The 25,108-nt window shown below is 38.3% G+C and overlaps 2 protein-coding genes across 5 annotated transcripts in view; one reads left to right on the forward strand and one right to left on the reverse strand.

The window, feature by feature from the left end:
* Window positions 1-25,108, reverse strand: part of nrxn3b (neurexin 3b) — a 494,879-nt gene that overhangs the window by 410,231 nt on the left and 59,540 nt on the right. The window lies entirely within an intron of this gene.
* Window positions 17,623-25,108, forward strand: part of LOC309482889 (uncharacterized protein) — a 201,252-nt gene continuing 193,766 nt past the window's right edge. Inside the window, exon 1 of the mRNA XM_082148478.1 lies at window positions 17,623-17,766. The gene's annotated coding sequence lies outside the window, so the exon portion shown is untranslated. The remainder of the gene's footprint in view (window positions 17,767-25,108) is intronic.

The following is a 25,108-nucleotide window of genomic DNA, read 5'->3' on the forward strand; positions in this document are numbered from 1 at the left end:
CTTTACAGACGATTGATCTTAAACACCTGTCTTTCAAGACAGTGTTTCTTCTGGCTCTCGCTTCAGTGAAGCGCACAGGGGACTTACACGCGCTCTCAGTAAGCGCGACGTGTATGGAGTTTGGGCCTAATGACTCAAGAGTTATACTCAAACCTAAGCACGGTTATGTTCCAAAATCCCTCAACACACCGTTTAGGGCGCAGGTCATTCCCTGTCAGCCTTACCGGTCTCTGACGAGGAAGGAGACGCAAGCTTCCTTTGCCCAGTCAGAGCATTAAGAGCTTATGTGTCTCGCACGTCTGTTTTCAGACAGACAGAGCAGCTCTTTGTTTTCACTCTACGGACGTTCTAAGGGACTTGCCGTGTCGAAACAGAGCCTATCCAGTTGGATAGTTGATGCTATAGCGCTGGCTTATACCTCTAAGGGCTTACAGTGCCCATTTGGAGTCAGAGCACACTCCACGAGAGGCGTGGCCTCGTCGTGGGCTTGGTCTAGTGGGATTGCCTTGCAAGATATCTGTATGGCGGCAGGCTGGGCCTCCCCGTCTACATTTATAAGGTTTTATAACCTAGAGGTTCCCGCCTTGCAGGCTAAGCTGCTTTCGGTCTAAAATCGGTACTGTCTGCCCTGATGTGTTCGGGCCAGAATACTGAAACTGCTTGAGCAAATGCTCGCTGTTGGATCGCGCAGCTCTATGGGCAGTGTGTAAGACCCACTATATTCGTCAGTCCAGGCCGGGGGTCGCCCTGACTGTACGACACATCATCAGTATAACTGCTCCTTATAAGATGTTATATTATTACAGGAATGATGCTATTCTAGCCACTCTTTCCTGGGCTCTCTGTGAGTCCATTATGATCATGTACTATATGAGACCGGGCACTTGCCCTTGGGACTTTGGTGCTGGATCTTAGCATGCACGGCGTTTTACACTGTTTCCCCTAGCGTAAGATTTACGCAGTACGAGAGTACCTCTCGTAAGAGAACGTACTCGGTTACTAACGTAACCTCGGTTCTCTCTAGAGAGGAAACGAGTACTGCGTATCTTGCCGTGCCTGCACACGCTCTGGTTCGCTTCGGCGATGAAAAACCAGTGAGCTAGCCTCTCGAAGCTATGTTTATAGCCCTAGACCACGCCCATTCTGGCGGGACGTGACGTATTGGGCGCGAAGCGCCCCCATTGGAGCTGACGTCACGAGTGGGCCTTATCGATAGGCTGCTGCAGTTGCCGCAGGGCAGCCAATAGGCGCACAAGCCGTCTCGCCTGTGTCTGCATGCTGCCGCAACGCGTTTTACATTATTTCAAAATTAAGGATAATTTTTTGGCTTCAGTATCTCGCGGAAAAGAGATTTTCCCCTAGCGTAAGATTTACGCAGTACTCGTTTCCTCTCTAGAGAGAACCGAGGTTACGTTAGTAACCGAGTACGTTCTCCGCGAAGAGTGCTATTGACATCCATTGATTTCATCAGGGCCCCTCACACTATATTTTATTGATAAACCAGGGAGAGAATATAGATCCAGTGGATCATGCACCATAAAAGCTTTTAACAAACTGTCTAGAGAAAACCTTTCTTTCTAAAGTTCTGATATGAAAACTTCCTCGGAAGGTTTCACGATGTTGTATTTTGGATATGGAGTGTCCTTTGTAAAAACTAGTTTGGACTTAATCTCCGTCCCTGTGGCACACAGAGTCAATTCAAGATATTCCAGAGCCTGTTCATTTCCATCATGGTCTTAATCTGAGTGTTTGCCTGAACAAACAGACTGAGCAAATGCCTCAAAGGAGGAGAGACAAAGAGGGAAAAAAATCTAATATTTGTTAATCAGCAAACTTGAAACATGCAGATGAATATTCCCATCAGCCCCAGAGGCCCGCTGCCTTTTTCTCTTCCTCTGAATCACTCTCTCTCTCTGGTTCATTCTCTACTCTAGCTTCAAAAACCAGGAGAAAACAGAACGGAGTAAATGCACAATATGCAGTTTTGAGCATACCCAGAAACCTATTCTGTTTTATCTCTTTGCTCTGCAAGGGGGGAAATTGCAGCACTGGGACTAGGAGGTGAGTTATAATGATGAGGATTTGAGCAATATGGCAATAAATCTCCGACATGTTGTGCGGTACTAAATGTGCGAACTATGGTCTATAATGATACACTATGCAGTTATGTGTGCTTGGGATCATAAAGATGACTGTAGAATGTCAGGGAGGACCTCTAGACACCAGAAACAGTCATAATGTTGCAAAAAAAAGTTTAGTTTTAGACTAAATCTGATTAAAAATAAATAAAAGAGTCATGTACCTATTTGTATTTGTTTGTTTGGGTGGCAGTTCTGGCTCACTTGGATCCACTGACGAATAAGAAATAACCATAGAAAACAATGCTATTGAATAATCTCACAGACCAATATACAGTAAATGTGTACAAAAGATGTGGTTTACATTTTCATTGTAAGGAAAAAGAGCAGTTTTAACATCCATTTCTATCGTGTTTCACAAGGAAAAGGTTATCATGACATGAGGGTGGGGAGATGATGATACATTTTAGTTTGAAGAAAATTATCTAGACAAATACTTTCTCCATAATAATCTTGCAAAACAATTATCAAAAGATATATTGTTTATATTTTAGAAGTTGTGGCTTAAAAATGTTTAAGGAAGCAATAAGGAGAGTAAAGGGGAATTAAATCTAGAATTAAAACTGCTTTAAACCGTTGCTTCTCAGGACTAAGATGTAATTTTAGTTTTTGTAATTAACACAGGTTTGTCTTTATATTTTGAGTCATACATTTATTTTGTGGTTGACAATAACCATGCATTATGTATACCTGTTTCAATTGTACACTGAAAAAAAAAATCCAGAAACTATTTTCACTCAGAAATTACAAGCAAATTTCACAATTACAAAGAAATGGCAAGTAACACATTGAGATAAACATGAAATTTTGAAGTAGAAAGACTGAAATTGTATTTTTATGTAAAACTTACTCCAAAAATCTTGTATTATTTATTACTTTGAAAAAAAAAAAAAACTGACTATCTACCACAGTCTAAAATCGGACTGTCTAACATGTTTCGTTCATGTTTACTTTCTTTCATAACATGTCCACATAAGCATCTACAGTTCCTAATCTGCAAAGCTTCTCCCAAGTGACCAATGTATTTGCTCCAAAATGACAAAGAGTTTGATTGGATGACCAGCTGACTCTTAAAATCAACAACAAAAGTCATAGAAATTGCTATCTCCTCCCTTTAAAAGCTGTTAAGCCTATTTTTTGGTTAGTTTCTGGGTTGCAGCAGTTGAGAACCACTGTTTTAAACTTTCTTCTTCTCCATTGTTTTCTTGGAGGATGAATCTCACGTCAGCATTTCAATCATCTCTAATCCCGCTTAGTGCTCCCACAGCATCAGCCAGGGGACGAGGGAGGCGGATGTCTCCATGGAACAGCCTAACAGGTTTTTTTTTTTTTTTGTCCCTCTACTAATGTGCTTTAGCAATATAAGTGATGTAATGTGTGGAGTAATGCGTTATTTGTACACGTCCGCATGTCGGCCGGGCATCTTGCAAAAAACAGCATTGACAGCACAGCTGTTGATCATTTAGCAAATGTTTCCAGGTGAGAAGCAAGCTGAGAACTGACCTGGATTCAGCGGTGCTGCTTAAGGCAAGGCATGTGTTTTATGTAAAACGCCACCTTTCCTGTGTCCCAGGCACTGTGGTTATCACTGCGTACTGCACTGGTGTTTACTCTGTTGGCAAGCTGCCAGAGTATTAACGGAAGGAACCATTTGCCTCCGGGCCTGCGTAACACCCCCGTCCCTTTCATTTCCAATTTTACAAAACTGATGTATGCGATGTTGTTTCCTCCAGCACATGCATAATTAAAGCTACAAAATGCATACAGATTTACAGATGAAAAAATCCAAACGCTTGTAACTGACACCATGCTAGCATGCCAGATACAGGTAGTACAGGAGGACATAATGAGAATAGACTATTGTGACCACTTTTATTCCAGTCCACATCCCATTTCCCATAGTCTTATAAAAAAAAAACTATTGTTGCGTGAATATGCAGTGTTGCAGTCCAGAACAGTTAATTTGAGCCCAGGCCGATTGAGTCTGAGTCAAAGCAGAGACCAGAAGATTGTTAAGTCCGAAAAAAAACCTTAGAGTCTGAGTCAAAACTAAATACTCCCAAGTCCATGACAAGGACAAGACCAAGAAAATATGGTCTTTGACTCAGACTCAAGACAGATTCCAATTTCAAGTACTACAACACTGCTTCCTTGTTGCACAGAATGGAAAAAGCAGTATGTCAAATGAGTAGGATGTCTGAATTCTCAGTATTAAATATACACTAGGCGAATAATACCTTTAAGGCTGAGATTATGTATGAGAGAACTCTTGTGGGTATAGAATATCTGGGAATGTATTTATACTGCATATCAAAAGAATGTACTTTATAAACAGTGAAGAAGTATGCTCATTATTGAATTTAGTACATGCTCTCAAAATAGGGGAGTTTGGCTGTAGCTTATGTTTGTTAGGAAGGAGGTCATCCAGCCGAGCTGCAGTGGGATTAACATAGTAATAACAATCTTCATAGGATTAAGAACACGAGTGGCCCAGACCTCTACTTGTCCAAAGTATTTTAATGCGCACCCCAAAAAACACACACACAAACAGACTATGAACGTTGGCTGGTGGACAGGGAAGTGGAGGATGTGTTAGGACTGTGGTCGAGAGATTACTGTGTACCGCACTGATGGGCAATGGGATGGGATTCACGGTGTAATCGGATGGGGTGAGAGGGGGGTGGGGGTTGGGTGTGGGGATCAAGCAGATGGAGAGGAAAGATCAAGAAAAGAGGATTACACCACGTCAAACCATCATTGGACACAGAATCAAACTGCAGTCACTAGAAAGTACATCCACACCCCATATTCATCTGGAGCACCACTGCTGCGGGAGGAGGAGGGATCTTATTTAGGCCAGTGCAGCCATTAGAGGAAGTCCATCTTCCTCCTGTGAGTGAGAGAGGCTACATAGAGATATAATGCAAAGCTGAATGCAGCTAAAGCCAAGTAAAACCAGCTCAGACAAGCACTCCGTTTAGCTGTTTTTAAAACACAAGTCTTAAGTAAACATCTCCTAAAAGAAACATTCAAGTGCAGTCCTAGGAACCCAAAATCTGTGTAATTATAGATGGCTTCCATGGGACAGATCAATCAACAAGTTATTCAGGCAATCCACCATAGGTTTTGAAATTATGTAGTTTTGCAGTTCCTAAGTTCAAACTGCATAAATCTCCATCTTGCAGGCCAGTTCTGAAGGCTAGCTTTTGTAGGATACTTAAGAATTCCTCAATTTGGCATGCTTTACTTAGAGCATCCCTCCGTATGTGCAATCCAGGCACCTGAATTTAAACAAATGCACTTGATTACACCACACATCTGGATGAGTTACTGTGCACTAAAATGGTACAACGCAGAGCCATAGAGAGAGAGAGTTGCGACACTCCCATAGACCTCCGTTGTAAATAATGGCGGCGCTTTTAACCGCCTACTTCCGGGATATGAAGATCGGAATAGTTCCAAACACTGTCATTTGGGCGTTGGACACCATTCACTTACATTGCTGCGCGTCGAGTTGTTCCAGAGTTAAGTTGCCGAAATATCGACCTCTTTTGAATTGTCAACTGTCTATATTGTATCAGAGGCCCTTTGCGATGCTTATACTGGTCTTCATTTGTACATGCACAGCGTAATTATTTATATTTTATGTTGGTTGTTTCAACCAATTTTCAAGCACTGCCTGCTAGCTAACGTTAGTTAGCTAGCGCGACTTCGTCAGCTAAGAGTTCGGTAATGAATCGCTACCACCTTTATAGCAACTTTTATTTTATTTAATTTTTGGGGATATACTAACTTTTCATTATGTTATTATTGTCTTGAGTGAAGCGGCTTGTGAGAACAATGCTGGACCTTTAGGATTGTTATGGCCATCACCAGTCCTGTCTGTTTCATGGATCACCTGCCCCTGGTTTTTGTTTTTCTTGTTCACACACACAAGCACACATTTTTGTTGTCTGTCATTGTTTAATAAAAAATATTTTATTTGAAAACCTTCATTTGTATCAGCCATGCTTAAATTCGTTTTTAATCTGTTATAGTTTTGATAATGTGTATGGCCTTAATCTTAAAATAATATTCTTAGTCTTAACATGATTATGTTTCACGTTGTGGTCCTGGGGGTGGCCACTTTCATCAGAAGAAGTGAGCTAGCTTCTAAGCGAATTCTGAACGGACCGCCACGGCAGACCTCTTTGCGTGATCACGAAGGTAGGCTAATGGCTGAATCAAAATTTATAAGCAAAATCACGGGAATCAATAGCCTAATACAGCCCAGTTGTGCTAAAATAAATATCATGAGACGTCCATCATCAGATGAATGATATGGAAAAGTTAAGTTAGAGCCGCTAAAGCCAGTGCTACTACCCATGCGAACATGAACACTAAGCTTTTCCCTCCAAAACTATAGCCTAAAACTTATCTCCAAATGCAAAACTGACATTAACAAAATGCAATAATGCAATAACAGCTGAAAAAGTACTTGGGTGTGTGTTTTATTTTATATTTACCTTTCAATAATGCAATCGCTGCTGTCTGTCCCATAGAAGAACATGACAGCCAGCGTACGTTTTGGAACTATTGGGGCTTACATGAACCACGTGACAGCCATAGCGGCGACATCAAAGAGTGTCGCAACTCTCTCTCTCTATGGCTCTGGTACAACGGTACAGAATCTCCAGAGCTCTTTAATTTAGCACCAAGGACAGCGACATTGAACTCATATATGCATTTAAGTCAATACTGAAGAGCTCTAAACATAGGTTTTAAATATGCATTGGTTTCCTCATAACCCAATACTGAGTTTTTATGATGTTTAATGTTATAAAACATTTTTGAAGTGCTTTACTTAGCATGGTCTACCTACATGACTGCCTTTGATGGCATGCCAGTGTGGAAGCGACTCAGTGTCATCAGATAATTAGTGAGTGCTCTGGAAAGCCTTCCCAGCTGTGATGCAGCGAAATGGAGGGAAAGCATTTAATCCATCTGTTGTAGGAGGTTCCTAATGAAAACGACACAGCTTTCCATTTAGACAGAAAGTGAATGAGCGAGAGCGAGCGAGAGAGAGAGAGAGAGGCTGAGAGAAAGGCTTTTTCCTCCATGTCAGGAACACTTCCAAAACATGACATCAGATGCTTTATAGACACACTAAACTGCACTTATCTCACCACAAGGCATAACATTTTTATGGCTTTTCTTTCTTTATTGGAAAGATGCAGAAGAGAAAATGATTGGAGAGAAAGCAGAAAAAAACGAAAAGAGGACACCGATTCAAATCTGTGTCAACCATATAAAGGACATGGCTACAATGTGTCAAGATCAAAATTCACTGCACCAGCTAAGCCTGGTTGTGACAAAGACGCACTAGGTTAAATCTTACGCACTACCAAATATTTCTGTGTTGTAACTTGTACCATTAAAGGTTAAACTTAACTGTCCAAAAAACACATTTTTTTTACAAAAACCTCTGACCAGGAGTAACCTTTGAAATAAAACAGCAGATTGATTGAATTTGCATCAATAAGCTCATGATTTACTCAACAAACTGTAATATTTTGGACATATATGATGATATTTAAGTTTTTTTTTTTTTTAAGATAACTTTTTGCAAAAAAAAAAACTAATCAGCTCTTCAACACAAACCTAATCTAAACAGTGCGCCTCTGTGTGCATGTCAGATAAGATTCTTAAGATAAATCATTGCTTCATGTTTGATCATCAAACTGAACTGGTGCATACAGACGAGTGTTGCAGAAAGCATTGCCTCTCTGACATGGGCGCAGTGCTGGTACAGAAGATGAATGACAGAGTGCTAATGTGTTCTGGCACTGAAGCATTGCTTGGGGTTTGGAGCAATGAAACTCCCCTCGTCATGCAGCCAGATCCATTGATGAAGGTTTGACTGGGCATGGCGTCACATCCCTGCTGACAGCAAAATCATCAATTTATGATTGCATGCTAAGCTAGAGAGCCAGTGTGCTACCACATTGAGACTGAAAAGAGTCTGATGATGTCATGATCATGATAATGATTTTCACTGAGTGTTTCTTCTCTCTGAACTCTCCATCCATCCATCCTTAGATATTCAATTATTTATCTCTTTGGAAAGATGAAAAATAATGGAATGCTTATTTTGATGTATCATGCCCTCAATGCTTTATGCCTGTACGGAAAAACACCCGCAAAAAACATGATGTAGACGGCAGGTAGAAAAAAAGGCACCCAAACGATTTATATTTTTTCCAAACTAATATTTGTTTAATATTTAATTTGCACTTAGTAGTTTTCAAAAGCACAAATTACTTAAACTTAATTCTATATTCATTAAAAACCACTTAATTCTGCAGTGATGTTCAACACTAATGCTGAAATGTTAGCTTCATTTTCTTAAATGGTCACAAAAAAAACTGGTATTGGTTACCCAAATATGACCTGGGGTTCAAACTAAATCTACCGATGCATTCTGCACTTATTTCAATTCAATTCAGTGAAACACACTTCAAGGCAAATGAATGTCCTATTTTGCATAGATGATATATGCACAATTTGAAACCAACTTAAAAACAATCAAGGTTTTATTGGGCAATCCACTTCCTTAGACAGTCAGCAGGCAGTATGTTAAAATATGTGGAATGTAATTTAGTCCAGGCAATCTGACATGAATTATGCCTTTGTCAGAATAAGGGCGGCATTTCCTTTTGTCTAAATTTATAGTGTTGAGAGGGGGGAATAAATTCTCCTTGCTGATTAGACTTGACACTGGCCACTTCAGGTGCCATCAGATAAAATCACACTTCGTTTACGTTAGCTGGGAGTCTCTCTATGTGTGTGTGTGTGTGTGTGTGTGTGTGTGTGTGTGTGTGTGTGTGTGTGTGTGTGTGTGTGTGTGTGTGTGTGTGTGTTTGTGTTTGTGTGTGTGTGTGTGTGTGTGTGTGTGTGTGTGTGTGTGTGTGTGTGTGTGTGTAGGCGTAACAAGCTTCCATATATAAGTCATAAAATATATCATTTTAAAAAATGCTGGTCCTAAAATAGGCTTAATTTTCTAAGACAAGCATTTTTTTATTATTATATATTTTCATGACTTATATATGGAAGCTTGTTTCAACCACTGAATACAAAAATATATATATAATTGTGAGTTTACATCTCGCAATTCTTACTTTTTTTCCCTCCAAATTACGTGATATAAACTTGCAATAAAAAATAAAAAAAACTTTTAACTTTTCCTCAAAATTGGACTTTATATCTCACAATTCTGAGAAAAGAAGTCCGAATTGCGAGTTTATATCTCTTATATCTACATTCCTGCAATTGTGAGTATATATCATGCAATAATTTTGAGAAGAAAAAGTCAGAATTGAGAGATGACACAATTGAGAGAAAAAAAATAAAGAATTGAGAGATGACACAATTGAGAGGAAAAAAAAGTCAGAATTGAGAGATGACACAATTGAAGGAAAAAAAGACAGAATTGAGAGATGACACAATTGAGAGAGAAAAAAAAAGACAGAATTGAGAGATGACACAATTGAGAGAAAAAAAGACAGAATTGTCAGTTAAAAAGTCACAATTATCTTTTAAATTTTTTTATTCCGTGTGGCAGACACAAGCTTTCATACTTTCATCAATACTGTTCTGTAAATATATTTTTTTAACAGCATATTTTGATGCACACACAATGAGCACACAAACATACACTAAACAATATACAGTATGTGGTATAACTCTATAACAATATAACCCTACATCCCAAAATCTCTAATAAACTTGCAAACAAACTGTTTTTTATTACATTGATTGTCGTACGGAAATGTTTCGGAAATTAAATGTGCAGAGAGTGGACCAAAAAGGTAAATCGCGTTTGAAAATTACGTACCACCTACACTAAGTCTAAGTTTGCGGTTCCTGCTTTATTGTGTTTGTGTGTGTGTGTGTGTGTGTGTGTGTGTGTGTGTGTGAGCTGTTGTCAAGCTTTGGATTCTTGTATTTTGATTTCAACAACTAAAGCTACACTTAGATCCTACAACCTTCCCTCTCTGAGACTCCCATCGTGACAGCCGATTGAAAATATATATTTTATAACGAAACCCACCGGCTCTGCCTTGGTCCCGACCATCAGGTGTGACAACAGCAGATAACACCCCCGTTTGTCTGTCAGAACGCATTGCTCCGGCCTCAGATACGTAAACACACCTGTCACAACTCTGACAAGGAAAATAAAACACAACAATGGATCTTCCCTCCCAACTAGTGGCGATGTTTGTGACAGAGCCCACTGTGTTGTTCAAAGCCCTGCTGCTGAGTTCAGCTGGCAAACACATCCCCCCCACCTGCTACCTGACAACATCACAATGTAGGAGTTTCACGCAGAGACCACTACAAGAGAAAGAGTTTGACTTTTGATGTCCAGCAATCATCAAAACATGCCGTTTTACTCCAAGAATGCATTAAATAAAGCATCATTTTAACATGATTTACATTTCAATAGTATTCTGTTGGTAAAGCAAAGCTATGCAAATATGGCAATATTTTGTTGTACAATTTTTGTATGATTTTTTTACTTGCCTTTATACATCATTTTTTATTTATTTGTTTCTATTTATTACACGGCTCTGTGGAATACATGATTCTGATTGGTCAACCGCACCATCCAGCAGTATGTTATTCACTGATAACAACTGGTAAAAACTGATAACACAGGATCATCCGGGTAACTGGTCAGCGCTTTACGCTTGCTAGGAATGTATTTTCCTCGTCTAAGTTTTGCGTTTGGTGAGCTAATAAAATATTAAAACTCAAATCAATATTTTATGTACAATTATTTAATTATGTCATCTGGGTATCATGGACACTCTCTCATTTCATACAAGCTCAGCTGCTGTCATTTTGCAACGATTGTTTTGTACACTGTAATGGGTTATAAGATAACAAACAGGAACGATTTCAAAACAGTTTCATCTCAAATCAATATCTCTTATCCCCAAAATTATTTATGTGGTGAAATACTGTGTAATAAGTGGTATGACTGTATACCGTATCCCTTAAAGGTCAATCTAGTTTGAACTTGCCGCTTGCTAGCGATTGCTTTCTCTGAGGAAGCTTTGCATTTAAAGAGATAATAAAATATTTCGACTCAGATCAATATTTTATGTCTAATTAATATTTATGTGGAAAGTAGCCATGTAATAAGCGGGATAATGTAGAATAAACCCCAACAGGGTGATCAGGACCCCAACATGAAGCGGAGGGGTCTTGCATCACCCTGAAGGGATTTATTCTAGGACAACAATGCTGGCTGGATGTATTATCCCTTACATAAAGCACTTTGAATAGCAATTGTACCCAATACCCAAAAGGTACCCAATATTGCCTCATATTTATGTCACAAATTGTACTGGGGATGTGTTAAATATACATGATTAATGGGTCATATTATACATCATTTTCTTTCTGAGGACCATTTATATTAGTAAATGTTCATAATTTCGTTTTTTGTGTGTGTGTGTGCTCTTGAGCCTTCAGGAAACACAAAATGCTACAAGCTGTAGTTTTTAAATATGTAAAATATAGTTTTTAGTTAAAAAAAAGAACAGCATTTGTCATATGTTCAACCTCATCGTTACTGAATATTGAAAATGTATTGTTGATGTTTAATGTGGGTGGAAATGTGTTGATGTTGTGGGGTTGTAAAAGATTTCAGAATTGGTGCAGCTTAGTTTGGACTGGAGAGGAAGTTATAGTATGCATAGTACAATTAAATCTTTTATCTCAAATGGTCAAGGAAATTTGAATTCCTTATGATTTTATTATAATGGTGTAAGCTATATAGGCCATATGAGGTCTTTTTTTTTTTTTCAAAATGTACATACCTTAACACAGCATATGTGCTCTCAAAATATCTCTAGGGCGGAATATATTGTGATTAAACACACCTTAACTGTCAGAGAGAGAAAGATTGTAAACTCCACAGGAATCAAGCGTCAGCAGAGGTGTGAGGGAACTGAGATCAAAGCGTGAGGGTGTTTTTGGAGAGTTCAGTTCCCATAGTGTGCTCTTTGGATCAGAGAACAATAATTCTGGTATTTGACATGCCAACATATGTGAAGGTCAACCAGTAGGAAACAACAAACAAGAGTATAAAAACAGAAGAACTACTGAAATTCAAAATTGCATGACTTTAGGCACATAATCATTAACAAATAAGGTAACAAATAAAGGGGAAAAAAATTATATTATGTTAAATACAATTTAAGATCTATTCACGTATGAAGCAGACAAGCATTCTAAAGGGTTTAAAAGCAGAAAAGTTAATAATTTTATTTTTATTAATGTCGGCATGAAACAATAGTCTTTTCTTCCCTAATGTGACATATATACAAGTGAAACGCCTTCTCAAACAAGAAAAAAATTAGGATGCCAGTAAACACGTCATCAGAGATGTTGTTACAAGGGGGTTGGGGGAGGTTGTCCATTTTGATTTCATGATGACTTTAAAGCAAATACAAATTGTCTACATTGTCTTATTTAGGTGTTACTACTATTCTAAGCAGAATAACTTCTAGTTGCTGTAAGGTAGCTTATACAAACCTAATTCATGTAGGGCAACTCAGCCCTGAACAAAAATCAAAGCAAGTACCAAACAAAAATCACGAGCTTTTTTTTAACTAGTTATGATACAAGTAATTTGATTTAACTATGCACAGACAAAGTTGGTAAGTGTTTTATCAGACCAACTTTCATGCCCTAATAGGCTAGTTGTTAAGTCTTATGGTAACACAGCAGGTGACAGATGATTTAAAATGTCTCTTCACGGTGCCATACACCTGACTGCTAGGTGCAGTAAATGCATTACTGTAAACACATTTTTTGTTCCTTTTAGCAAACTGAGTGTCAAATGAATTTGTCATTTGACAAGGACTTTTCACTGGCTAACATCATTGGCTTAGCTTACATACTTCTGGCTACATGCCAACCATTATTCTTTATATGTATATTAAACATATCAAAGTTAAATATGCAGCTTCTGTTTGTCATTCATGTCTTATGCACACTACCAGATGCCCCTTTTCCACAGGATCGGTACTAGTGCCAGAGCCAGAGCCAGAGCCAGTGGCCAATCTGGCTCTGTTATGTGCATTTCTCCCAAAGAAAATGCAGTTCTGGGCCAGAAGATTTGGCTCTGTACCTGTACCCTTAAACTGTGGGATGGGGTAATGTCCTCACTGCGTAAAGTTACAGTCTGCTAGAATAATGCAAAACAAAAATAGATCACACCAAACCAACTTATTTATAATCAATGAAGCTGTCTAAATTAGTGACCGATGCAGCATGTTATGGAGCTTTACAAGGTTTACGTTGACAGCCACTCGATTCCTATTTTTGTCTCACTGCACAGCTACTCCAGCCACTTTATTTTCCCTGTCTGTCTATAATAAACTGATTTTATATGAAATATCATATATGTGAATTGATTGTTGTTATGAATTTTACGTTATATATTTCAATACTTAAATCATCAGTGGTTAAATCAGTGGTTCTCAAACTTTTTAACATCCTCTTCCACTTAGACTACAATCACACCTTTTTCATTAAGGACACTATTTGTCCCCTTTAAATCAATTTGTTATAATGTTTTATCTCATCCGTGTATATTCTTAAGACGTAAAACCTACAAAAAAATACAGTGAATAAGAAATGTAATCTGGGAAAATAGTGTAGTAACATGGCAATTTCCCTCATTATTCATCTCACGAATAGGTTTGTCATATCAAATGTTTGCCAGTTCTTAGCGCAATGGATAAACCAGTTTTCTAAGCTCTTATCTCATAATCTCTGCTCATGTATTAACACACATCCTAACGTGGCCTTTCTGAGACAGACAGAGAGCTCACTTGTGTATTATGGCTGTTTTCATGTTGCATACTGTTTCTTGGGGGGTGGGTTTAATGTTTTTTGAGTCACTACAATGGAAATGGACTAAATTTGTGTCTACTTTTAAAAAGAACCAGGCCTTCTAGAAGCAAGGAATCAAACAATTCCACATGCTTTCCCTTCGCTTCTCCGAGATAAGGGATGAATCATGCAGAGCCGATGGAAACAGGCTGTGGTGCATCTTGGGAAGACAGATAGGACAGCCGAGGTTAAACACAGTGATTAATCAAAGACACAACTGGTTGAAAGCAGATAACCACCTTTTTCCGTGAGTGGAGATTTGTTTTATTTGTCTAACGCATCTCATGTCTCCATATTTATTTAAAGCTTTGCATTTCTTTGCAAACCACAGCTATCAACAGCCGACTGCAAATTCTGAGTGAGTCACTGAAGAGCCCTGTGAGGATACAGAACACAAGCTGACCCATCACTCAGAGGAAGACGAAAAAGGGGACAGAGAGAGGGAAAGACAGATGGAGGGGGTAGCAAAATAGCAGTAAAGAGAGAGAAAAATTTGCTAAACATTTGCTGTATTTATTCAATATTAAGGCCCAAACACACCTTCATTCTATGCAAATGAGGCTGATAAAGATAGAAAATTCAGTAATCTTTGCTTTGCGCAATTAACTTGGTTCTGTTACTGGTCACAAAAAGCTTGTGTTAACAGAGTTTTACTTAAAAGGATTTCTGTTTTCTATTGATCATGGCAGCAGTAACAGCAGTAAGCAGTAAAAATAAGCAGTAACAATGAGAATACAGTACTGTGCAAAAGTCTTAGGCACGTTAGCATTTTCACACACATTTTTTTTTTTTTTTTAAGCCAGTTATTTATATCTTTTGCTGCAGTATGTCAGTAGGAAATATCAATTTCCAAACATTCATTTTGCAATTAATTGTAGTAATCCAGTGAGATTTTTATATGCACAAGGAATCTGACAACAGCCGGTATGCTCCATACGGAGATCTGATCTCACCATCATCGATAGTGGTGGAACAAAATATCGATAGGGCAATATATCGTTGTCCTTCTCTGCGCGATACGATAATCGATATGCTGGCGCCAAATGTGCGATATAAAATATCGATATTTTGGTGCAATACCAAATATCGATATTTTAATTAATAAAATAAGACGCTCTAAATAGATTTCCCTGTTCCCAGCGTCGCTACTTCATAGCTCCTTGAGGCAGCGGTCAACGCATGAACGTGAAACGTGGTACATAAGTTAAATAGCCTAAGAAAAAGAGTTTTTTAACAGGAGTTTGAGTAAAATAATAGATGCCCCAGCCACGTTTAAGTTCAGGTAGCTTTGCAGGTAGGTTTCTTCAAGCATCTTGGAGACGTTGAAAATTCTTTCAAGAAAATTCTTAAAATTAAAAAAAGGAAGAAGAGTTTCTACCGCATTGCCACAAAAATGTCGAAGGGGAGAACTCTCTATTACTCTGTTTTAATTTGAACTCTGAGGTAGAAAGTAGATACCAGAGTCTAAAACCAGTCTGTAAGATGGAGAATTTTGTGTGCATATTACATCCAGCGCATATTTTTTGGTATTTTTGTACCGTTACCTGATTTGCATAATTCATTTAATGAATCGCGTGCAATAACAATGCAGACAGTGTGTGCAAATAAATGACGCTATCAGCAGGCGCAATTCATTCTTAGTGGATTTTCCCTGAGAGGTTTAATGATTAGGGAGCTGGAGAAATTTAGTGGATAAACAGATGAGAGAGAGAGAGAGAGAGAGAGAGAGAGAGAGAGAGAGAGAGAGAGAGAGAGAGAGAGAGGCAGGGAGGGAGGGAGAGAGAGGGATAGAGGGATAGAGGGAGAGAGGCAGGGAGGGAGGGAGAGAGAAGGATAGAGGGAGGGAAAGAGAGAAAGAGGACGGAAGGGGGAAGAGAAACCCAGTTCTTCCTGGATAAGACCAAAAAAGAAAAGAATGATGAAGCCTAAATGAAATGCCACTCCGGGTAAGGAGAAAAAAGCACGGCGAGAAAGCAGGTCAGCTGAATTGCTGGGGATGTTCGTGAGTGACTTTGCCCTCAGGCGCAAGTCAGAGTGCTTTCTCTTCAGCTTTTTTTTCTTTCTTTCTTTCTTTCTTTCTTTCTTTCTTTCTTTCTTTCTTTCTTTCTTTCTTTCTTTCTTTCTTTCTTTCTCTCTCTTTCTTTCTTTCTTAATCTTCGCTTTGGCACAGAATCTCACCTATTCAATATAAAAATGTCATGAGTTCTACTTTTAAATCTGAAACAGTACACTGTTAACCCTTGCTGTAAAAAAGGCAAAATTTTGACAGTATCATACCATTTTCCATTAAAACAGTAATACAGCGTAGAAAACAATGCATTCTGGTTTATATTTGTCGTTTTTGGGAAAATAGCCAACAGGAATATACTGTAAGTCAGGGGTCGGCAAGTAACTTTGGCCGCGGGCCAATATTTTTTTTAGCCAGTAGATGGCGGGCCAGCCTATGGATACAAATTAAATACTCTTATATATACTCTTTTTAGTTTATAAAAATAAAAAGATGAAAAACGACTTGGTTTTCCATTATTTATTTCCTGAACTGAAATGAAAAAACGAATTTTCTGATTTTCTGATTGTGCTCAGATCAAAAATAGAAAAAATTAATTACTGGATTAGACAAATTATTTTATTATTTTTTTAATTTTTAATTTAACACCTTATGCATATATCAAGGAAATCATTTTAAACAGATCAAGTACTATTGTGGTAACAGATTACAGCCATTTTAATAAAGGTGTGAATAGCAATCATGCCTCATTCCGTACAGTCCGACTTTTGAACTTTATTCCTTTTTTTTTTATTATTATTTATTCGGGGACACACACATACACACCTAAGGGTTAAGGAGGTCTGCGCGGGACTGTTTTTTTTTCCCGTCCCGCTCCCACAAGGTTCTATTCAGCAACCGCTTAAAATATACTCGGTGTTCACCCGCTTTATTTCCCGACCTGACGGGTCCGCAAAATTTAGATCTCGTTTCCATAATCTCATATTCAAATGTCTCTAACGGAAAGAAGGAGATTAAGTAGCCTATAATAATTATAAATGCTATACAAAAATTGTGTTCGTGTCAATATAAATAGTAGGCTATTTTAACATTGTACTGTCAGCAGAGAAAAAAAATGCCACAGAAAAAAAAGAAAAGAAATATAAATAACATAAATTAAATAGGACAAAGCCTATCACTCAAATTTCTAAGCAACATAAACGAAAATCATATTGCCCTACTGACGAAATGAAGTAGGCTATTTTCTGCCGAACTATTTCAAACATCCTTGCAAAAAAAGAATGTTGTTGACTGACAATGGTTTCAGTACCAAACAGCTGTCAGTCAGACCGCCCGCTCCGTCCAAAGTACAACAGAGTTCTGACCGCCAACGTCTTTTGACGCGCGAATGGACACAAAGTGGTCAAGCGTATAACTAGACGCGGCAGGCGCGAATTTGACGCGCTATTCGCGTCCGGTGTGAACGCACAGTTATACTTTAAAATGTAATCCCGCGCCGCATTTCCCTATGGGTGTTTCACGGTGAAATCGCCGCGCGACTACGGCTTTTCTCAAGTAGTGGAAGAGTTTTGTGCAGCATTTAGGACTTCCAAAATAATCCGGCGGGCCAGAAAATATTGCTGGCGGGCCAGTTTTGGCCCGCGGGCCGCCAGTTGCCGTTCCCTGCTGTAAGTTAACAGCGCTCAGTTCATACATTCAAAATTTGAAATCATTTTTTTTCAAATCACACCCTATACCATCATTCACTATTCCCTACATTAGTTCTCTAATATAGTCCACTTGAATGAAAAGTAGTGAGTGAATTCAGACACTGAACACCTGATAAGCAGAATCACTGAAGGACAAAGAAACAAGAACAACAAAAAGAGAAACACAAGAACTACAACTAACATCCAGAGTATGAAAACAGTTTACAAACCAGTTAAGAATGTTTTCTTTCATACATGTACAAAAGTTATTTTTGAGAATTAACAGATATTTAGTTGTTGATGTTTTATTGAATATAAGAAAGTTTGTAGTCACCATGATGGGGATCAGTATTTGCTTTAGCTGGTCTCTTGACACTTGACTTTTTACCTTTAGTTTCTCTCTGGCTGCTGTAACTGTGAGTTTATAAAGCACATTTGTTATGGCAAAAAAAAAGTCAAGAGGAAGTTGATCAGGTGTTTTTGGCTGTTGTGATGATGCCATAATCATCCTGGACATGTCTGATTCTCTGATCTCATCCTGTATATAAGCTTTGAATTTATGGGTATTTAATATTTATCATATATCTGTGAATCAACAACATGAAATCCAGCAATGTTTCTGTAATCAGTAATTCTGAAGGATATTAAAATAATATAGTGCATTAAAACATTTTGATCTCCTTCTTAACTTAGACACACACACAGACATCAACAATCAGCACATGAATCTAAACAATGGTGACAATCAAAAGTTTCATGTAGCAATGCATGCTGTGTTCTAGTATAAAACTCCCAGCATGCACTGCTGCATTAATTAAAAAATTAAAAAAATGATTGCCACCATTGTTGAGAGACATGCTGATTTCTGATATCTCTGTGCTTTTTCAAAACAGTGTAGCTCTGTTTCTTTGGTTGTGAATGATGTGTTAAAAGAAATTGGTCATTGTAACTCATTGCTGTAGTTTCACAGTGGTGGTAATGTAACACTTTTGATACAGGATTAAACTCTGAATGAGATTAGTGAATGAACAAGCTATATGATGATTTTGTCATCATAATCAATATAATAAACTGCATTCACAAACCATGTGTGTGTGCACAAGTGTGGCTTGCAAAAACAGTGCAAGCAGCAAGAAACAAACTAATGTTAAAAAGTCAAGGGTCAGGATCACAACTAAAGCAAACACTGATCTCCATAATGGTAACTTCAAACCAAACATTTTCAATTAAACATCTCAATAATATATTATGTAGATGTGTGACAGAAATAAAGGAATACTGGTTAATAAAAAGTGTAATAATGTGTAATGGCTGGAAATCAGTTATAGTTCTTCAGTGATTCTACTTGTTAACAGCAGGTGTTCATCACTAATGCTCAACAATCACTAACATATTCACTTAATTATCTCACTGCAACACTGCGTCAATGTTACTTTTTACTCTTTGTAGTGTGGATTTTCCTGTGGGATTGAAAGGGTTAACAGTGTAAGATAAAAAGACACACCCACGAAATGTATTTTAACAGTAATAAACTGTAAGTTATAAAACAGGTATATAACACTGTTGCAAGTAGTTTACTGTAAAATTTAGTTTTTTGGGGTCACCATTATGCAGAAGAGTAGAGCCTGTGCTTCAGTCCAGGAGAAGATCTATAAACATTGATAATATGCTGCAAGTTGCTTTATTTAACAGGTGGTGACTGTGTAGTTGCTAGTCCAGAGGAAATCTCTTTATTTACAATATTTTTTTAGTGGTCTCAAATGAAATAAGTTCACAGTAATACTTTGCTCACATTATTAGTGAAATTAAATGAAAGAAAATAGCTGATGGGAAATAATGCATGGTACAAATACATAATACCCGTAGAAAGCTATCCATTAGCATTCCTGTTCAAGCGATGGGTTTTTTTTTTTTTTTGCTTCTGCATCGCATCGGGTTTGCACCTACCAGTTTGACGTGGCCATTTCACTCCACATAACTTTAAAAGTCAAATATGTTCTTATTGGCTGTAATTGTTTTCTGTCACATTGTTGTTTTGCTTCCGCTGTAGACAGACAAATTAGTTGTTGAATAAATGCTGTCTTTTTGCTTTTTAGACTGTAAGAGTATAAGAGAGAGATGTTCAGAGAAAAGAAAGATAAATGACCTTTAACTTCTAATCTTTACACACACCTACACAGTGAGAAACCTTTGTTTCAGTGTAGATTTCCCAAAATACAGTACTCTATCCATTTTATATAATACAGTGATTTTGTAACATTAAAGGTGCATTGCGCAAGTCTCTGACTTTTTTGCAGAACTATGCCCCCTCTGGCGGCAAGCGAAACTGCAACCAGAGGTTGTCTTTTGCACTAGACAAAAGTTTTCTTTTTTTTATCTTACGTGGAGTTTGCGTTGGTGTTTGAAATGAACTACAAGCCGGTCTCTTAGAATCCATCTTCTACGGAGAATGGCGGCGAATACACAAACCTGCCAGACATAGCCAGGTGAGCGTGCCGTGAACGCGCATGATGTCACGCCCAGTCTCAAATTCCGACCCGAATCCCTCTTATTTATTTTACTGTACAGGATTATAGAGACAATCGCAGTGATCAGAGAAGGGCTCATTCAGCCCATCAGGCAATTGTTTAAGCATGTATGGGTTAGAAAACGGGTATTTTTAACATGAAAAGATGCGCAATGCACCTTTAAAACATTGTTTCAGCCAGAAATGTCATAGCCGGGATCATGCTAATAATAATGATAATAATTATGGAAATAATTATCTACTCATCAGTTTCTTTATTTTTTTTCCATCCCTCGCTCTCCTCTTCCACACTTCACTTCACAGCTCGTGGAGGGTTCAGCACGCTTCATTTAATGACATAAATTAATTCCCACTCTTTCTTTAATGAGCCAAATCAGTCATGAGCCAAATGAAAAAAAAAAGAAAGAAAAAAGTTAGCGAGTAGCTTCTTCTTAATGTCACCAGAAAGGACGGAATGTTTCAAATCGACAAAATCCTTTGTGTGCTTTGCCGAACAAGAGACACAAGCCAGAAACCAAACAGAAAATGTATGAATGTGAATCTATTGTTCACTTATAATCTGCCCAATTCTTCTTAGACAAAAGTGTGTACTCGTTAGTTAAGCATTAGCTAATTTGAGGCTGTAGTCTAGGCTAATGTGGCAGTTCCACCTTTATGCACACTTTAACCCTTTTGTTTGGATTAGACAAACCGTAGTCTTGCACATTCAAACTTTAAGAAATAAAAGTCCAAGTTGCAGATTATTCTGAAAAAAAAAAAAAGAAAAGGCTACTTAAAGGGGAAGTGTGTTATTTAAAAAGATAATAATAAAATATATATATATATATATATATATATATATATATATATATATTATATATATATATTTAAATAGATGATAATAATATGCAGAGATTAAGTTTCTTTTCATGTGAACACTGTAGCTCTGTGGTGCTTTCAAAACAGTATTTGCAGTGTTTGTTTGAGCCTCCCGACCAGCCCAGCACAACAACATTAGCTAACCAGATGCTAAATGTCATTCCACGTTTAGTAGAAAGATTGGTTAGGAAACAAGCTAGAGCGTGGAATGCAAATGCAAAGTTACGTCATGAAACTCTAGGTGGCGTAGGCTGATAGGTCCTTAATCTGCTTCCAATCGCATCATTCTCTATAGGGCACAGCTGATTGGTTCCTGCTGCATCAGATGCCAATGAACTCGCTGCTCATCTTTTAAATACTTGGTCAGCATTTGAGCACTTTCAGAAACCCTCCACCTTCACCAGCTCCACCTGTATAGATCTGCAACAGGTAAATCATGTATGCTATTGTACAGCAGCAGCATGTCTTGCATGCTCACAGCAACATGTCACATTTGTATTGGCAGAAGCAAGTCCCGTACTTGCTATGCAGCAGCAGCAATAAGAGCATCAGCGTAGCAGATCTATTCCACCAAGATCAAATGTATTAACATTGTCATATCCATTACCAATGCCAAACATTCCAAGACTTGTCATGACAGAACTGATAACAATAATAATAATAACTGTACACCCTGACTGCCGATAACTGCGTAAAGTCAGCCAATCAGATTGGATCTTGACATTTTGAGAAAACTCTTGCATCTGACAATCTGCTGGTATGTTGTCTGAGACTGATACTAGGAAATCCACAACCTAACCATCTAACAGACCCATAGAGAATTCTGGCATAGTGACAGAGAGGTATGACGGGAGGTGAGGAGGCGAACGACATCAGTAATTCAACGATTGTATGACTGCCTAACTGACAGAGAGGGCAAAGGTCAAAGTCAGACCGCCTCAAATACGCATTCTCACTCGTGGTGTGTATTGTAAAGATCATGGAGTATGAGCACAAAAAAAATGGACAAAAGGAACTGAAACAGGGTTGACAAGCTTTTGCTCATTCAGAGAGGAATATGGACTGGGAGTGGAGCTGCATCTGTGTTGACCTATCTGTGCAGTAGATCTAGTTCTCCCTGCGGAAAACACAGTGATGTCATTGCTAGCCTAAAGCAGGTCTAACACTGACCCGTATAACCCCAGTGGGAATGAACAAGCCAGCATGGATAACTGGCAACATTCCAAACACAAAAATGTAACGCCTCATTATTCACATAAAGGAGCCCGAACCCATGTTTTCTTGAACATTCTACAAGAAACCGCCCCATGCACAGTGAACTCACTATTTTTGGAACAAAAGAGATGTATTGCATGTATTTAACCATGCCAAAAAGACCAGTTTATGCCAGTATGAATTTCCCTGCTGGCCCAGAAAGGTTAGTGCCTGTCTAGCTGTTGAACCAGCACTTGGTTGCTAGGTAGTTCACTAAAAAATGAAAATTCTGTCACGTTGTTTCAAAATTGTCTTTCTTTCTTCTGTGGAACACAAAAGAAGATTTTGAAGGACAACTGACTTCCATTTTATGGACAAAAGACAGACATTTCTCAAAATATCTACAGAAGAAAGAAAGAGCAATTTTGAAACAGCATGAGGGTGAGTAAATGATGACAGATTTTTTAGTTAAGAGGAGAGAGAAGTTAAGAAGGCTAATGACCTACTGACACTTTACTATCCCATGAGGTCACAGTACAGTAACAGCTACAGAGCTGGCATCAGAGGTCAAATGACAATGTCAACACGGGAGATGTGGCACCAACCATCAGTGTCACATGTTAAAAATACCAATCACAGTCAACTGATATTTAGGGATGGCCATTTCTGAAACAAATATCACAATAATAATCACACCTTGTCATAATCAGATGGAACCCACAATAAAAGGTATCTTTTCCATGTTAATCAGAGCCTTTTGTCCTAACCAGCTGCGAAAGTGCTACCCGATGAGCAACAAGGGGATTCTATTTTTGAAATGGTTTCTATTTTTGCGACATCGCGGCTGACAGCTCAATGATTATCTCGGGTACTTGTGTTTTTTTGCAATATCACTTTTTTTTTATTTGAGTTTGAATATCATTTCTGCATTACTTTGATAGTGAAAGCTGCATTTGATAATATAGACCACAACATTCCCTTGAATAGACTCGAAAATTACATTGGCATTAGTGGAATTGCATTGGCATGGTTCAAATCATAATGATACTTCTAATTTTTCCACCTTAAAAATATATCTAAATGACAAAAAAATGCTCTCAATGACAAATGCAAAACAATTAGTTCATGTGTTCATGAACTCCAGCGGGTCAAAAATGCAGCAGCTAGAGTTCTTACCAGAAACAGGAAGTGTGACCATATTAGCCCGGTTCTGTCAACACTGCATTGGCTCCCTATTAAAAACTGTATACATTTTAAAATCTTGATAATTACTTACAAAGCACTAAATGGTTTAGCTCCTCAGTACTTGAACAAGCTCTTAACGCATTATTGTCCTTCACGCCTATTGCGATCTCAAAAGTTTGGACAGTTAATAATACCTAGAATATCAAAATCAACTGCTGGCGGTAGATCATTTTCCTGTTTAGCAGCCAAACTCTGGAATAGTCTTACTAGCCTTATTTGGGAAGCAGACACACTCTGCCAGTTTAAATCTAGACTAAAAACACTCTTTAACCTGGCATAAACATAACATATTATCAATTTCTATTATTCAAATCAGTTAAATGATTGTTAGTCTTCTTAAATTACGGTAGGTCAACCGGAACTAGGAACACTTCCTATAATACCCAATGTACTTGTTACATCATAAGAATCTAGATACGACCTCAACTAAGCCCGGAACGTCAGCAGAGACCGTGTCTACTAGACGATTCCCTGTGAAGGCCTCATTACATGACAGTCACCGGCACAGATCCTCAGCAGAGACCACAGGAACCAGACAGGTCCTCTGCACAGACCCTATGGCCAGCTTCGGCTCCATACTGGCGTGATGAATCATAATGACAACATGTTCATTCTTTGGCCAGAGGAGAAATGGCACCCCGACTGAGCCAAGTTTCTCCAAAGGTTTTTTTTCTTTCTTCTCCATTCTGTCACCTGATGGAGTTTGGGTTCATTGCCACTGTCGCCTCTGGCTTGCTTAGTTGGGGACACTTAATATTCAACAATATTATTGATCTGACTGTACTGACACTATTGTATGAGAACTGAACTGAGATGGACAATGACAGTTTTTTGCAGAGCTGCTTTATAGATGAAATTAACTAATTTAATAATGATCTTTACAATGGATCTGAATCAACTGACTGAATATGTTTTCCTGTTTATCACTGTAAAGCGCGCAACACAGATAAAGGTGACTTGACTTGAAAGCGGCAATGGATAATTTTACCTCAAATCTTGAACATAAATAAGGACGTTCAAACCGTGGACTCATTGAACAAACAATTGTATCCCATAACAAAGACTGCATCATGAGCTATTGAATATTTTGAATAGTGTTAAAATTGTTTAATGTTGATTAATTAGATGTTTACTTCTAATTCCATTTAGTTTTCTCAAACCCACTTTTACTGGAATATCCTACTGACAAATCCACAAGCCGAGAAATCTCACTTTTTTTTTTCTGGTGAAAAAAGAGAACCCATGTTCTCCTTTCATTCAAGCTTGCCTCTGACAATTTGCAATGATGCATTGTTGAGGGAAGTAGACGCAGGCATGGATACTGGCCACCATTAGCACAGGGTCACCTTCAGTCAGCTGTCTGCCGGAGCGAGACACGAGCGCTCAAAAAGAATTACTCAATTACAGATGAACATGAGAAATGCAAGATCTGCAACTCTCCAGATACGCAGTAATCAGCCACAACTCACAGCTGTGTGTGTTGCATTACCAATTAGCAGTC

Source organism: Leuciscus leuciscus (genome assembly GCF_965113295.1).
Source record: "Leuciscus leuciscus genome assembly, chromosome: 19".
In the NCBI taxonomy this organism is placed as follows: Eukaryota; Metazoa; Chordata; class Actinopteri; order Cypriniformes; family Leuciscidae; genus Leuciscus; species Leuciscus leuciscus.